This window comes from Pinus tabuliformis, chromosome 6 (genome assembly GCF_031772625.1).
Source record: "Pinus tabuliformis cultivar Carrire ecotype Pingquan chromosome 6, CPIR1, whole genome shotgun sequence".
NCBI lineage: Eukaryota > Viridiplantae > Streptophyta > Pinopsida > Pinales > Pinaceae > Pinus > Pinus tabuliformis.
In genome coordinates this window covers 1864354194-1864372487 of record NC_142292.1, presented here as the reverse complement: position 1 = coordinate 1864372487, position 18294 = coordinate 1864354194, and the positions used below count along the sequence as shown (strand labels likewise).

Genomic DNA, 18294 nt, shown 5'->3' with positions numbered 1-18294 from the left:
CTCTATTGGAACATGGTGAAGGCCAGACTTCATATCGATATTGCTGAAATACTTGGCCCCCTTGAGTTGTTCGAGAAATTAATCAATATGTGGGATTGAATACCTATTCCTGACAATGATTTTGTTTAGTGCCCGATAATCAATGTAGAGCCTCCAGGTCCCATCCTTCTTTTATACAAGTAAAATTGGGCTCCCACAAGGTGAGGAACTTGGTCGCATATGCCATTTTTGCAACAACTACTGGATCTGCTACTTGATCTCTTCATTTTCCAGGATGGAGTGGTGATATATATGTCTATTGGGTAGAGGTGCTATGAGAGTCGAATCAACTGAATTTTTGACATGACAGTGTAAGGGTACCCTTGTGGGTGAGGAGAAGATGTCTTTGTATTCTTCCACAACTGTATGCACCTGCTTATGCTGTGTGGAGGAACCCTTACCAAATGCCATGGATGTGGCCATCAACTTCCCCTTACTTTGAGAGCAAATCAAAAAGAAAATAAATTTCCTAGTCTAAGAGATGATATTACTCCATTTCGTAGCAGAGATCAAAGAGATGGTGATAGGTGAGGCTACCTACGGTATCCTGTATAAGTTATTACCCAAAGAAATAATAACAGTGTGAGGCCTCGAACGATATACAACATGACGCTTCCACAAGTATGGTTGGCCTAATAATACATCACAAACTTCAAGAGGAGAAACATCACATAATACCTCATCCATAATATGCTTGATGTTATATGGAAGGAGAAACTATTGGCTAACGCAAATATCTCTTCCTTGGTGAAGCCACTCGATGATTTAGGTTTGTGGGTATGGTGTGGTCGTTAGGCCCAACCGCTTCACGACCTCTGTTAAAATGAGATTCTTTTGGAAACCGCTATTGACAATGACTTGTAGCAGCGAACCTTCACCCACATCTATGAGCGAAAGAGATGTTCCCCCTCCTCTAGATCTTTGGGCTCAATCATCTAGATCTTGGTGGTGACAACAATCTTGTTGGGCTCACCATCAATAATCTACTTCCCTTTGTCATTCCCCTTGTCGAGTTCTGACTCAGAGTTAGAACATGTATCTGATTCTGAAGCCTTCAGCGTGGCCACCAGTGACTGCTTGTCTCAACACTCACTTTTCTTGTGAGTGGGGCTCTTATGGAACTCACACCACTTTCATTTATCCTTCTTTGTCTTCATGGTGTTTTTCTTTACTTGTGTCTTTGATAGGTTTTCCTTGGTCACCCCACCTTGGCTTTGCACTTTGATCTACGGGTTGTGGGTGCCTATCCCATGCTTTAGATTCATAGATCCAAAGTCTCGCTTATTATGTTTTAACTTTTGCTCGATCTTGAAAATGTATTGGTAGGTGGAAGAAAGACAGGAGATTTCTAGGAACTCCATCCTATCTTATGTGTATTTATTCAGACAACCGCAGTACTTTAGTACCAGATGCCACTAAGAATCCTTGATACCCAACTATCTGCGAAAGGTATGCAAAATATTTGTGAAGTCTGGGACGTCTTAGTCCCTTCCCTCCCGTAGTATGGTCCAATTTATGTACTTATCTTCATAGCTCCCTAGAGGGTAATACTCCTCCTTGATTGTGTCTCAAAAAGAGTTCCAATTGGGTTCAGATGAAAACAATGAGGGTTCCCTCTCGTCCTTCTACTCACAGTAGGTTTCCCACCAATCCTTGATGTGGGGGGTGGCTTTGAGGAGTGAAAAGGTATTATTTTCCCTACTGGAAAAATCATGAACTGAAAAATACCCTTCCAATAGATTTAACCATCTATCTGCAACGTCTACATCTATCTGGTCTTCAAATATGGGAATATCAAATTTGACTTGTACCTTGAATGGAATGGTGCCTCTAGACTGGCTTCCAGATGAAGATAGATCGACTGTGGGCATCCAACAAAGGATCTAGGCAAAGTTTTCCATCGTCATGTTCCTTTGTCGCTCGAGGGCTTCTTTGAGAAATAGTTTAAAGAGATCCCCTTCTCCCTCATCTTTATTTTCTTCCACAATTGGAGGTCGTCAGTTTTGTGAGGTTGTTCTTACAAAGGTTCAACCGTTTCAAGACCCCACTCCTTATACCCTAACCTCGTTGGGGAGATGCAAAGAAAAACCGAGAAAGAACAAGCTGCTTGGATATCACTAATCCTGACTTATGCAGGAACACAATAGAATATAGATATAAACATAAACAGAAAGATGTAGTAGGAATAAAACTTCATTTCATTAATATCAAAGAACTGATATATGCTTACATACATAATGGAAATAAACTGGCTCAGTCAATGGTAGCTTATCTTTGAGAAGATATGTGGTAGCTACATGCCCCTGAACTAGCCTATTTATTATTGACAAACAATGGAAAGCCATAAACATCCAAAAACCTAACCTTAAGAGATGAAGTGCCAGAGCTATGGGCCCCATTTGGGTAAATTGGTACAACAACCTCCCGGGGTCGTAAGTTTGGCATACGATCTTTGTTTGATGTGCATAATACCTTGTTAGAAATTTCTTTATGAGGAATAAAAATATCAAATGAAAACATTCATACCAATCTCATTTTTTCCTGATTTCCCACAAAAATGTCATTTAGGGCCTCAAAATGGCCCTGAAAGTTCAAGACACAAAAAACTGCCAAAAATAGTAACTTGTGCTACAATTAAGGAAGTTTAAAAACTAAAAGAAACAATGGTGGGGGTTGAAGTGGAATAGGAGGGTGGCCACCAATATTTACCTGGATAAATGATGGCCCATAAAAACCTCATTTTTTTAGTTGATCCCAAGTGACAATACAATTATGACAGACCAACCACAAAAAATAAGATATTTCCAGCCACAGGTTCTCTATCCATAAATTCTTCCAGAGTGATGCCCTCTAATCTAGAGGCTCTTCAACAGGAAGATAGTAGGCTTCTCTTAGTGCAAACATTACTTTGGTGGCATAGCCCCATCTAAGGATATTAAGGCCTTCTGATCTATCATTTTTACGGGAATGTAGTTCATTTTCTATAATTTGCCATTGTTCAGAGTCTGGGAGCTTCTCCTAGTCCTCCTTTACTTTACATTGTCTCCAATAATTTTTTACTATGATGCAGTTTAGATATAGATTATAGAGGAATATGTCTCCCAAGTCTTACCTAATATATAGTTTATCCTTTGTTTCCATGCATCCTGCGGAAATAGTGTCATTTGATGTGTGGGTTCTAACAAGGTCTTGGTTTCAATGAAACAGATTCTAACTAGAGGAGCCTATGCAGGTGGCTTATTTCTTTAGTTTTCCAACTCTTGAGGTTGGAATATTGTATTTTCTTGTCCAAATATCTGATCCTCCTGACAGCCATCTCCACCACAATTTGACACCTAGCAATCTGTTCATAATTTATGGATTGTTGACACCAAGCCCTCCAAGAAGCTTTGTATTTGTCAAGGTTGTCCACAATACTAAAGTCCATTTCTTGGTGTTTTGATCCCCACTCCAATGGAACTTTTTGAAAATGTTTGTCATTGATTTTTAGATTTCCATACAAGCTACCAGGCCTAAAAGTTAATAAACCCAAATAGAATATAACACAACTTTCAATAAAACCACTCTCCCAACTTGATTCAAAGTTCTAAAATCCAATCCATTGAGATTATTTGAGATTTTCTCAATGGTCTCATTCCAATGGGATGATTTGAGGGAATTAAATTTAGAGGGAAACCAAGGTATTTGGTCACGACATTACCGATATGAAATCCAAGGGTTCTAGCAAGATGGACCTAAACTGAGGACTGGGTATTGAAAAATAAGATGTTGTATTTATCATTGTTTATTAGTATGCCTGAGGTCTACATGAAATCATCAAGGATACCTTTGAATCTTCTAACTTCTTTGAGGGAGACTGTTCAAAATAACATGATATCATCAATGAATTGTTGATGTGTTAGGGTCAAGTCTTCTCCCCACAATCAATGACCTTTGATTTGAGAATACTGGGCTCCAAACTTAAGGTAGAGTCCTAGACTTTATACAAATAGGATAAATAAGAAAGGAGACAGAGGGTCACCCTAACGCAGGCCCCTTGAGGGATGAAAACGAGTCAAGGGAGCACCACTTACAAGAATGGAAAGGGATGGAAAAAATATGAGATCAAAAATCCACTGGATATGTCTCAGATCAAATCTAAAATCTTTCAATATTCCCATGAGATAGAACCAATTAAGACTATCATAAGCCTTGGAAAGATCTAATTTTGATCAACATACAAGGGATTTTATGCTTTTTATGGAGTAAACTACCTCTTGGGAGGTGATATTTCCTTCCAGGATCTATAACCCTTCAACAAACCCCGTTTTCTCCAGAGAAATCAATTTGGGAAGAAGGGGTTTTAGTCTTTTCACAATGATGGAGGGAATTATTTTGTAAATAACATTAAATAACGTTATCGGTATGAAACCTCAAAGTTCATCAGAGTGATTTGACTTAGGAATGAGAGAAAGAAAAGTAGAGTTTAAACTCGGGCTTACCTTTTACTGTATATATGATTCCTTGACAACTTATTGGACTTATGTATCATTGAAATGCCAGGTTACCTAATAGAATTCTATTGTATATCAATCTGGTCTCAATTCTTTGTTCTTCGACATACCTTTCACTACCTCCTCCACTTCTTGTAGGGACACTACTCTCAACAATGCCATGCTTTGGTGCCTGCTTATAAGAGTTGGAATATATCTCATGATGCAATTTACTACCTCCAATCTGTCCCATTCTCACTTTGTGAGAATATTTTAGAAATGGTTTACCATTTCCAGTTCCATATCTTTATGATGGGTGATGTGGTTTCCTTCCACATCTTTTAGTGAAAGCATGCGATTATTCTATTGATTTTTCACCATTGCTTTGTGGAAAATTTTAGTATTTCATTCTCTTTCCCAGAGCCATTGAACCCTCAATTTTTATTTCCAAAGGATCTCTTCCTATTTCTGCCTCTCCTCAAGCTAGCTCAAAACTTTCCCTTCTTCTCTCGCCATCTCTTTCGATAGGCCAAAGTCGATCATTTGCTATTTTATATGTTGTATATTCCCCTGGAAGGTGCACTAATCTGCAGAATATTTCCAAATTCATTCTTGTTCCATGCTTTAATTTCTTTTTATAGGGCTTTGAACTTAAGAAGGAAGATTTGAATTTTGTTTCTTCCCTGCACTGTAATATTTTTCCACTAACCTTCAACTTGACTCATGAAGGAGGGGCCCCTAAGCGAGAAGGCTTCAAATCTAAATGGCTCATTTCTCAGGGTTGTTTTGATATCCAATATAGTATTATTAGCCAATTATTTGAATTGAGACTAGGAAGGATTGAAGTTTTGATAAAGAAATCTTTGTTTACCAGTTATTTCAATGCTAGAAACCTATCCAGGAGAGATTCCACTTTGTATCTACATCCACTTTGATTGTTCCATGTGAAAAATCCATTGTTATTTTGTAGATATACCACTCTTAGATATGTAATCAAATCCCTAAATGTTTTGGCTTCCAGGTAAATACATTTAATCCCTTCCTTTTCCTCTTGTAGGGAGGTATTTAGGTTGAAATCAGGCACATACACCCTAACTCATCCTCTCTAATCCTTCTTTGATTTTTAAGGCTTTGCAGGAAGCCTTATTTTTCTCTTGGAACATGAGGCCCATAGACAACTGTAAGAAGGACCCACTCTCGGCTTCCTATATGTTTGAAGCCACCTGCAAGGAGTCGAGGAAAGCTTCCCAAAAACTTTGAATACAATTTCTCTTGAGTCCCACAATATCTTTAGGCTTACAACACTTCCTTTTGCATCCAATTCCATAACTTCATAGTTGATCTTCTGTTGGATGGTAATTTCCTACAGTTAGGCTTTGGTCTCTTTCATTTCTTAGATCAAGATTATTGTCGAGTGTTCTTTTGTTCTTTTTTCTTTAAGATCTCATTGCTTTCCTCAATTGTTGATGCCTCTTACATTCTAGGTTACAATCTTCATTTTTGAGATTTGTTACGTTGGCTTAATATCATTGATAACATTACCATATGTCCTGAATTCACCATCATGTCTCCCACCATTTGAATTGATTCATGCAATTTCTTCTGACTTTTTCTTTTCCCTAACTTTTGTGTGAGTCCCGAATCTTGGTCATTACTTTTTGGGGTGGCCATCACTCCTTGTTGTTGAATTTTCTACTTCTTCCTCTAGGTTTGAAATTTCTAAAATGTTTCTCAATATATCCTCTTTTTATCCTATGGGATAAATCTCTCATCCACATTTTTCCATTATTGCAGTAGCTTGTTTAACAATAATTCCTTTGTGCTCGTCCTTCTATTGTGCCATCAAATTCCATATTTTCTTGATCTTCTGTGCCCTCTTCCTTGTCATGTTCTTTGAGTTCTCCTTGAGATTTCCTTTTAGGTTTAGGTTTGCTTCGCGGCGATATCATAACTCCATCTGAGATCATTGATTTGGCTGGTTCAATCGATCCTTCTTCCTCTCTTGCCAAAACTTCAAATTTTTGGTTGTTGTCATGTTTCTTTGTTTGGTTAATTTGGCCAATTTTCTTTAGGGGTTTTGGATTGCATTTTTTATTGACCATTGGATGGAAGGCCTCCCCATCTTCCTGATATTTTTCCTTTTCTACTTTTTCTTCTTGTTCCAATATGATCAGTGGGTTCAAAGGGTAATCTTTAAAGAGGTGGTCATATTAATGGCTTCTGTGACAACAAAAAGGGACATGCTCGTAATCTAATAACCGTTTCCAGATTTGATCCTAGCACTTCAACTCGATGAATTCCAGGAGTGGCTCAATGATATTCATGTAGATGCATATTCTATCATAATAGGTGTATCTACCACTCCTTTTTGAGTCCACAACTTTTACAAATCTACTAATGGAGTTCTAAGTGACTTCCAAAATTTATGGATACCAAAAATCTATAGGTATGGAGAATAAGTGAACCCAGATCAGGGTAGCCATGGACTTTTCCTGATTTGCGTTGTAGCACTCCTCCGAGAATATAATGAAAAGGCCTGCATTGTATAAGAAATATGATTCGTTCTAAAGAGCCCTTGCTTTGTCTTCCAAACTGGTGAAGACCACTTTCAATAAGCCCCTCGCTCCTAGCTTCAAGTCTATGTGATGCTTCGGTTGCCATTTCAAATGGATACACTTGATGAGTTCTTTTTCCGAGGGCCAAATTCTGATGAATGTACAGATCAAGGCGTGGTCCTTCACGTATTTCCTGTAACTCTCCAATTTGTTGTTTGGGATGACAAATCTCATCTTTTTGGGAACTCTTGAAAGGCACTAGCCTCAAATCCTAGCCTTCCATTGAGCCCCCATTACTAATGCTTCATTTCCTCCTAGTGAAGATTGGTTATTACCTACCTTGGCTCCTTGCTCACTACTATCATCAGATACCACATTTCTATAGGAGGGGATCTCTCCCCTCCTACCTTTGTCACTCATCAATTACGTTAGACATGACGCAGGTTGAGGAAAATGATGATTAGATGTTAGATCTACAATTTTGTAGTGGCATTCAGAGTTCGCGGAGCATGACCTAGGTCTTCAACCAAACCAATGTTTATCTCTACTTTTATTTTCATTTATTTTTATTAATATGTGTATGTGTGTGTGTGTGTTAATTTTTTATTTATACCATAAACACGTAGATTATATAAATTTATTTCTTTATAAACAATTATAGTAAAAGTGTAATATTTCAATAAAAGATAAAAGTTAAATATATAAAAGAAACATATGTATATTAAAAACTATTTTAATTTTTAATTCCTTTTGTCATTTGTTATTTATGACTATATATCATCCATTATTACTGCTCCAGGATGAGTATGGCAGCTAATATAGACAAGACTTAAGTCATAATAATTAAATCCAAAAATATCAACCATGGTAATTTCATCTATGATAACAATTACTTTGAGCAAGTTTCTTCCTACAAATATTTAGTTACTGACATTCATCATCATCTCAACTAGAATTATAGCAATGAGAAAAAGATTATTGGGGGTTGAGAAGCTTATTATGAGCTTGAAACTAATTGTAAGTCAATTGATATTTGAATTTGGAGTAATAAAGGGTCCCTTTTGAGACTCTCATCATCCTTGTTTTTTTATATGGATGTGGGGTTTCACTATATCCGGAGAGTCATGGAGGAAGATCGAGATGATTCAAAAGCAATTTATAACCTAGAAAGGAAATATTCCCTATCCTATATTCTGAATTGAAGTCAACCTTTCCACCATTGAAAGAATATTATGTTTAGATATTTGATGTACAAAAACAAGCTTTACATCATGGAAGCCAAGAGGTTTCCCAAAATTGTTTCCAACTCTAGCCAAAACCCCGACTTTGTCTCAACCGTGGATGGCATAAGGATGCCTAGTCTAGGCTCAACCATTGGGGGGTAAAGGAGGAGATCATCTTGGGGAATAAGGATAGTATTAAAAATACTATTACCTCCAAATTTAAGGATAAATTGTGGGATGATAAGGAGATAGAGGAGAAAAAGAAGCTAGGATATTACAAGCACGAGATCGACCCCACCCTTGCTAACCAAAATTATCACCATGTTTAGACCAATACTAAAAAGAAAATAAACATTGCCCAGATTAAAACTAATTAGCATGAGCTTTGTGGTGAAATCGGGAGTTGGTCTATTCCCGAAACACCCTAGGACCATAGAATCCATCCCCTTTGTGATACTAAGAGGGTTCAAGATGAAAAAAAAATTCTCTTAAATTGAATGGCTCTTACTCACATAAGTTCTCATTTCCAACATTTTCCACACCTCCAACCTTCTCATCTTTTTATGTCCACAAAATTATTATGATCTTGGAGTGCTTCTCTCCCTTCTTTTCGATCATAGAAATAAAATATTAAAAAAGTCAAAATTAATCAGTGTCTTCACTTACCTTCTTAAGGTCCGATAGACCACATTGGTAATAATTGACGTTAATCATCATCATCATATATATTTATGTTTTCACATTATATATAGAAATGAGTTACAACAATTATTAGCATTATATAGTAAAGAGTTACAACTATATATATATATATATATATATATATATATATATATATATATATATATATATATAGATATAGATATAGATATATATTCAAATTTTTTAATATATCTAATTTTTTTATTTTTAAAATTTTAATGGTTTGATTTTCATAAGCTTTAAAGTCACTAAACTCAAACACTAACAAAACTAGGTGACTTAGGTTTGTAAAAATATTAATCTAATATGTTAAACATTTTTAATGTTCAATTCAATACAAAGATTTTATGACCTGGAAATAATTCTAGTGGCAAAACCCTTTTTTCCCTTCAACCTTGATGATGTTAATAGAAAATAATGATTTAATCAAAATAAAATTATTTACAATTTTTATCATCAAAATTAACTCTCATTCTAAATTTCTACCTATAAAATTTAAATTAATAAAAACTCAAATCCACACCAATCAACTAATCTCTACCTTGTAAATTTTCCACTTATTCATACACATCTCTTCCTTGTAAATTTTCCATTTATCCCTACAAAACAATTCTTTGTATTTCCATTGGAACAATATAATACAAATTATTAGGTCAAACAAATGCTCCCGAGTGCCATAAAAGGTTATATTAGGAATCAAAACATATTTACGATGTTTAAGGAATCTTTACAAGCTTAGAAAAAGGTTTAAGGAGAAGACCTCCCCGAAATCAATGTGTTCTTTTCAATAAAATAATTCTAGAATTTAAAATTCTAGAAATAACATGAAAACTTGTGTTCCTCTAATTAAAATAATTCTAAAATTTAAAATTCTCCCCAAAACCTAGAGATAATCTCGTTGACTCGGCCGTGGGACAGTAGTCCATAGTTAAGGAGATACCAAGTTTAAATAAAAGATGATAACTCGATATCACGGTACAAAAGCCGATACCCTATCATTGTTACCAAATTTGGTCGAACTGGTCCCTCGCAAATTTGATGATTGGCTTCGGTTAGCGTATTAATACATGAATTCAAATAGCGTATTAGAGATAATCAGTTTTGAATATATATTTTATAAATGTGTATTTATTATATAAATAAATTTTTAATTTAAAAAAATATTATATTTGAGTTTTGGAAAAACAAAAGTTTAGAAACCAAAAAATGAATAGCAGATTTTTTTAAATGAATTTTACTTGTAAAATTGTTATATTAATTAAAGTTAAAATTTAAAATATATGCAGTCTCTCTGCTCAATATATTAACACCATTAACACCACCAATGGCAGCAAAGATTCTTCCTTTTTGACCTAATACAGTGGCTGTGTGGTAGAAAATCGGAACTTCCGCATCCCAAGATCGAGCATCACGGTGCGAAATGGCCCACTGGTTTGATGTCCCTCATTATTAAAATGCCCACCCACGACATTCGACATGGATAGGGCCTTGAAGATTTCCACAGACAGTGCCTGGAGTCCTATATAAGCAGCCCCTCTGCTCAATATATTCAAGTTTTCAGATATTTCATTCGTTTGATCCAGAAGGCTATCTAGGCATCTGAAGCAACTATGCCATCAAAACTGCTTCGACAATTCTCAGGAGTATACTGTATTGTGTTTACCTTTCATATATGAGTTTGTCATGGATTGTGATCTTTCGTCAATGCTATTGTTTGGATAGTTGATCTTTCATATATTTTTCTGTTAACTTTCTTTGATCTTTCATATATTTTTCTGTTAACTTTCTTTACGGTGTTGACGGTTTTTTTATGTTGATTATTTTGCCATTTAAGAAGGTTAGAGAGGAAAAGTATGTGTTGATGGATTTTTTTAATGTTAATTATCTTGGGATTTTAGAGCGTTGAAGATGAAAGTATGTTTGGTTCGATTATTTATCTTATATTCAGATTTCATTTAATTTTTAAAATATTTGTCTGACTGTAAATTTCATTTAATTTTCAAAATATTTGTCTCACTGCAAATATTTTTCTATCTTTTAAGTCAGTAAAATTACACTAATGTGGAAGTGTCATTGATTTTGGATTCTCTTGATCTATTTGTTATTTAGTTGTAAAAGTGTATGTTAATGGTAAATCTGTTGGTTTGTTTGAATTGGATGGCAGAATGGCAGTGATTTCAGTTGTAGGAATGGAGCAACCAAGACTCTGGATTGCAGTGGTAGTGGCAATAATGATGATACCATTTAATTGTTTGGCTACCTACTACACAGTTGGGAACAATTTAGAGTGGAAACCTGGGGTCAATTACACTGCTTGGGCTTCTGGCAAACAATTTGTTGTGGGTGACTATTTAGGTAAGTAATGCACTCATTATAGTGTAAATTAATTAATTTATGTGACATTTAGTACCCACCAAATCATACTTTCAAATTTCATAGAAGAAACTTGAAATTTGTGTGAGATTTAGTATCCCAAAAGATACCTTCAAATTTGATAGATGGTATCCAAACAATAAGAATAGGCCGGCCTGGACTCTGAAATAATACACTCATTGTAGCAATAGCAAGACGCAGTATAAATTTTGATGATGCAATTGCAGTTTGACTATATTGATACGTATTGCGTATGATTATGATGCAGTGTTCAACTACACGGTGGGCCGCCACAATACGATGTTGGTGCACAAGAGGGCATACGTTTCGTGCAACAGTAGGAACGCATTGGAAACATACACAAGTGGAAACGACACCATTATGTTGAGCAGCACTGGCCACAAGTATTACCTCTGCGGTTATCCCACTCACTGCGCGAACGGAATGAGGCTCGCAATCACCGTCGGCAACACTTCGACCAGTTCTGCTCCTTCTCCCAGCCCTACAACTTCCTCGTCTCCTCCCACTTCGACCAGTTCTGCTCCTTCTCCCAGCCCTACAACTTCCTCGTCTCCTCCCACTTCGACCAGTTCTGCTCCTTCTCCCAGCCCTACAACTTCCTCATCTCCTCCCAGCACAACCGCCACTTCATACCGCCCGGATGGTGTCGTCCTAGGAGCAGCCCTTGTGTTCGCCATGGTCTTGCTATAGGCCGCCAGAGATAATCATGCCGTTAATTTTACAAAGTGCCTCGCGCTTTCGTGGCTGCATATGGATAATTACGACCTTTGTCAAAAGGGCAGTTAGAGTTAGACCTAGGTTGGAAGGAATAATCACTATTATTGTGGGGGTTAGAAATAGATTGAATTGAACCATGCTTTGTTAATTAATAGATTGAATGCTTTGTTAATTAATAGAGTGAATGGAAGGTACCCAGAGATTTGGTTTTGTGGTTAGTGGATGATTTTTAATCAAAGGTCGTTCTTGCGGGTTGGGCGGTTCTTTTTAGAGGTTATAGTACGATATCACCGTTGTTGCCACTTAAAGCGAATACGTACCAAGACTGTTGCCGATTCTGCTAGTCAACTAGATTGAATGGAAGAATGATTTGCTTATTAATAGAATGAAAAATGATTTGATTATTAATAGAAAGTTTTGGATCATATGAAATTTTGTTTTCAATTAAAATTGAAAATAGAAAAATATTTTATTTTAGAATGTGAAGCCGACAACACTCAAAGTTATGCAGCTAGTTCTTGGGATAATTTATTTACTGAGAGATTTATGGGGAAATTGAGAACATTTATTTTGAACCTTTACAGAAAAAAGACCTAATACATCAAGTAGATAAAGAAAAAATATGTTCCATAAACTATATTCAGTGTCATACACGTTAAAATAATTTATTTATTTTTTAATTAAAATATTTTTTTTTAATTAAAATATTTTTTTATTAAAAAAATATAACTCCATCATTGATTCCGACAATCAGCTCTTTCATAACATTATAATCAAAACGTAACGTAAATTCTAATCAAAATCTAATTTACATGTGCAATACCTTGAATAAACTTCAGGACAAACCGCTTTCAATCCCATAACATTCTAATCAAAATGTAATGTAAATTCTAACCAAAATCTAATTTACATGTGCGATACCTTTGAATAAACTTCATAACAAACCGCACAAACCGCCTTGAGTAGTGGATTCTTGGAAAGTTATTGAACCTAATATAAGACATTTTGAATTTTAAACAAGTAAAATTATATAAATGTGTTTTTAAACTCTCTTTTTTTTAAGATTATATTTATTTGATTTTTCTAATATATATTTGTCTTTAAATTCAAATTTAAATTATTTATAATTTTTATAATTAAAAAATATTAAAATAAACCATAAATATTTGTAATAAGAATAAATAATTATAAGGTATATATTGAAATAAAATGGTAGATAATATCATAATTCATAAAACAAAATTATTAATCTATTTAAAAATTAATTGAAAAATTTTGTTATTTTTCTAATATTAAAAATATTAAAGGTGAATTTTGTTTAATTAAATAAATTAATAACTGAGAAGAGAGGTTCATTTTATGGTGGAGTATGAAGTCATGTGTAAGTATACCTCTGTTCAATTGAGAGTTGAGAGGTGTCTATTTAAAATAATAATAAACGATTTTTTAAATAGAAAATAAATGTTGACTTAAAAAAAATGATATCCATGTTGAATTAGTTGTCCATATAACCAGATATAATTTCATGTGAAGTAATTAAAAGTAAAAAAAAAATACATGTGAGTAAGATGTTTAAACCTTATATTTTTCAAAAATGTTTTAACATGTTATTTAAATAAATTATATACAGAAAAGGTTAAAAGAAAGTATTTTAATGTTGTATATAATAATATCCAATGTGGGTTATGAATAAAATACTTTAATATGAATTAATATTGGTGTATATTTAAAAATATATTAATAACAAAAAACCATTTTAATGTAAGCTAATAAAATGAGTCAATGCACATGCTATATAGAATATTTTATATATTGTCTTAAAAAATTGCATATATCATTTAAAGCTATTGGAGAAAAAATAATTTTTTATGTTAAAACATAGCTTAATTTTTTTTAGGTATATGATTTCTTTTGTTGAAATCCAACAAAGATTTTTGGACTTAAAGTTTAAGTTATGTAATCTCTATAGCATTCAAAAATACAATTTAAACGATGGAATATTACACATTGCTTTTTGCACTCTAAAATATGTTTAGACGCCCTCTTAATTTATGTTAGATTCGTACATAAAATAAATCTATACTAGTATATTGTATATCTATATTAAATCACAATTTCAAAACATTTACTACAATATATATTTTAATTTCTTAAATAATTTTAATTATTTTTTTAAAGCATTTTTCATGTAAATAATTCAATTTTTAAATAAACTAATTAATGAACTTTGTTTTAAACTTCCCATATATAAAATAATATGTATATTTACTTACCATATTTATATAGTTGAAATTAAAATATTATTGTCCACACTAATGGTATAAAAATATTTATTTTATTTAAATAAAGTAATAAAATTGAAAAATATTATACCAATTTCAAAATATAATTTTATGAAAAAATTTAAAGCAATTACACTGAATAACATCACTTTTCGGGACAGAGCCTGCAGTGGAATAAGAAGTACAACATTAGTGTTCCAACGAGATAAACTATAAGCCTGACATGACATAAAGAATGACCTAATCAAAACGTTCCTGAAGCCAAAGTCTGAGCAGCAGAGTATTGCAGAACTAACCAAACCAAGCAAGCAGTTGGAGAATCTGTCTGGGATTATGATCAGAGGTTAAAAGACCTTTTGGGCATATTAATGATTTATTCTTTATAACAAAATTGCACATATTTTATTAAGAATATCCATAAGAAAAATATCAAATTGTTCCTTTGTCTTGATGCGTTGTGGTTGGATCTTTGTACCTTTCTATCTATCGTGCGGGGGTTTTGTCCTTGTGGCTAATTTGCTGCCATCTTATTGGTTTTTTTATTGCGGGGTGATGTGGGTGGTGATATGTTGAAGTTTTAACCAATGTTGTATTTTTCCTTAATTCACCACCTAATGGAGCTTGATTGTTATCTGGTACATTTTTTTGTGCATGCGGTTGTTGCTTATCTTCCAATATTACTTCAACCACGGATTCTTCATCTGATGTGTCAATACCTACAACATCTTCTACTTCAGCCTCGGACTCTACATGTTTATTGATGGAAATTTCCTATAATGTAATTTTCTTCTTTTTATGCCAGAGCTTCAGGAATTTCTTCTGCACATTAATATTGATAGTACCAATAGATTCCATCCAAGGGTATCCCAAAACAACATCCACATTATCCATATCTAAAACATAAAAATCAGAATGCAATACATACTTATCCATAGAAATTTTCAAATCTTTATAAACTTGCACCTGCTCATTATTAACTTGTATGTACTCCATTTATTTGGCTGATACTTGCAATCTTTTTGCCAACTTAACATTTATAAAATTTTGCTTGCAACTAGGATTTATAGACACAATGATCTTCTCTTTATGAATACATCCATGAACCTATAATAATGAGATACATGTAGAAAATAACCCCTTACATGTCTCATTCCCCTGTTTTCTAGCATAAGACCATTTGTCCAAAAGGAGTTTTTCAAATTCTTTATCTGAAAGTTTAGACAACTTCTTGTTGTAAAGTGAGTGCCACCATATGGCAGCCTCATCTTTCAGCCCAAGGCATAATAAACCTCTCAAATGTATCAGAATTGTTCTCTTCAAATCTTTTAAGAATTCTTCAAGAGTTGGACCATTATCTTTCACTGTAAAAAAATACTTGCTAGAAGCCATGAATAGGGTTTTGAAAAAAATCACTTACTTTGGCAAAAATTTAAAATGGACACAACTCGATTAATATTGCTCAGAATACTTATTATAACCTGTTTTGAAAATGAAACGAGCATTCTGCATCTTCCCATGTGATAGAAATCTTGATCTAGGCACTCTGAAATTTTCGATTTGCACTAAAACTATCCCGTCATCACAAAAAAATCTGAAAAACAAAAAAAACAAACAAACAAACAAAACAAACAAAACAAACAAACAAACAAAAACAAAAACAAACAAACAAACAAACAAAAACAAAAACAAACAAAAACAAAAACAAAAAGAAAGAAAAAAAGGAAAAAATGAGCTGATTTTAAATCAGTGATATCTCCATTATCCAAACTCCGATTCACTGATTGTCTTTTTCAATTTGGGTAATTTTTCACGAGGATCCCAGATCTTCAATTATTTTCTCAAAATTCTTCACAAAAATAGCAAAAATTGATTGGAGATTTGTCATCCACGAATTTTCCTCAGAAAACTTTATGTAATACAACTGATTTTTTAAATCAACGATATCTCCCTCACCCCGACTATGATTCGGTCTTTTTTTTTCAATATGGGTATTTTTTTGCAAAGAGTCCAGATCTATAATTCGTTTCTGCAAACTTTTCCCCAAATGTTTCAGATCTGATCTGAAAACTCTCTACCGCAAAAATTCCTACAAAAATGAATAAAAAATTCTCCCTGCTTTGCCAAGAAAGTGCTCTGATACCACTTGTAATAGATCTGACCTGCAAATAGATAAGAATACAAATATACCAAGAAATAATAAGAGAGATAGATAAACTTTATATCTTTATTAATATCAAACCCTTAAGGTTGGGTAACACCATACAATCACTCCTTAAGGAAGGAGAACACTCCACAAGCCATATTTTTGCCAATACAATAATCCTTTATATATCTCCATGGGGAGTCTCTAACCTCTATATAGGCTTCATACATACAATACCATGGGTCATTACCATGTGCCTCTCAATACCATATATCTAATACAATGGGCTTATCACATTATTTCTAACTACTTGTGGTCCCTTACATGATGTGGGTTAACCACTTTATTTATTAACTATGACCCATCTCATGATTACATTATTCCCTTGGGTACCTCCCTCTATACCCCATAATATCCCCCCTAGGTATACTATATTCCCACACTAATGATGATTCCAAAAAAGTGGCAGTGAAAGCCATTAGGGATATCTTGCTCATTCCTATGAGTGTGCACATCTTTCAGGTATCAAGGCTTGGCAAGCCCCAAATTGCTAATGGGGATTCTAGCTACGCCACTAGGCTATCATGGTTGAAAGGAATGTGCACATTCTTGGGAGAAATAATGCATTTTTGGTGCAACCCATTTTTATCGTAAGGCCTATATTTTTTTTTTCTATTTTTAAGGGTGTCGTGTGTTTTAGTTGTTAACTAAGCAAAATTTTTAATCCTTGGTTTACATTGAGTTCAAATTCAACAAATCGGGTTTACATCAAGTCCCAAGTCAACAAATAAGATCTTCTTTGGTTTCCAACTAAGCATTCCAATGAAATTTCTTATATTATTTTTTTGAGTTTTTGCAAAAAAAAAAAAAAAAAACAAAGAATAAATGATACCTTAAACACGAAATACATATTGAATTGTAAGAAATTTGGCTACCATGGAGCCCCGTGACAACCAAAACCCACCATCACCAAATTGTAACTAATAATGACCAAACCTAACCAAAAGCAAAGAAATCCTAATGCTGAAATTCATGGATCCTTCACTACTGTGAGGGAACTGATACATCCAAAACACCAAGGATCACTAAGGATTATCTCTTGCAAGTTCACTAAATTCAATAGTATCATCCATTTCTAATGCTTTAGGCCTATTAATGTATATTTCCAATTACATGGCTAGGATATATGAATATTATAAAAATCACTCTAAATAAACACCAATTAGAGACTTGAACATTACCAAACAAAATTTATTGTCTGATCCGTAAACTATTGCGCATATTTTGTAAACTATTGTGCATATTCCATTGGAAAATTCGTCACAGCAAGTCTGCCAGAATTATGCTTAAAATCCAAAATCTACACTATGAAGGTTAATTTTTCCTTATATTTTTGGGTTTACTAATTATTTTGGTATGCTTATGCATGCAATACATAAAGTATACAATAAATAGAGAACAATGGAATACAATTTGTAAATCAAAAGTTAACACAATATATAACCTATGAAACCGTTTCAGGAGAAAACCGAGCTGGTACATAAGGCTATTATGCTCTCAGTCTTTGAATGGAAAACATATACAAGTACAAATAAGTGAGGCATGTGGCATATTATTTAGTACATTGCACAAACTATCTTTGTTTTCTCTATCCCTATCCGCTCTCGACTACTTTGTTCATTTATGGAACAAAATACACTCCAATAGAATGACTCCCTTTTCTTCCTGATAGTCTGGTTAGAACATAGCGCAATAGCGTAAAAGTGG

The 18294-nt window shown here is 33.9% G+C and overlaps 1 pseudogene across 1 annotated transcript; it reads left to right on the top strand.

Moving 5' to 3' along the window:
• Positions 1-10511: 10511 nt before the first annotated feature.
• On the top strand, positions 10512-12075 carry LOC149266545 (mavicyanin pseudogene; annotated as a pseudogene). Its single transcript, XR_016255158.1, has 3 exons — positions 10512-10641; positions 11156-11346; positions 11633-12075. The product of XR_016255158.1 is annotated as a mavicyanin pseudogene (transcript).
• The last annotated feature ends 6219 nt before the right edge of the window (positions 12076-18294 follow it).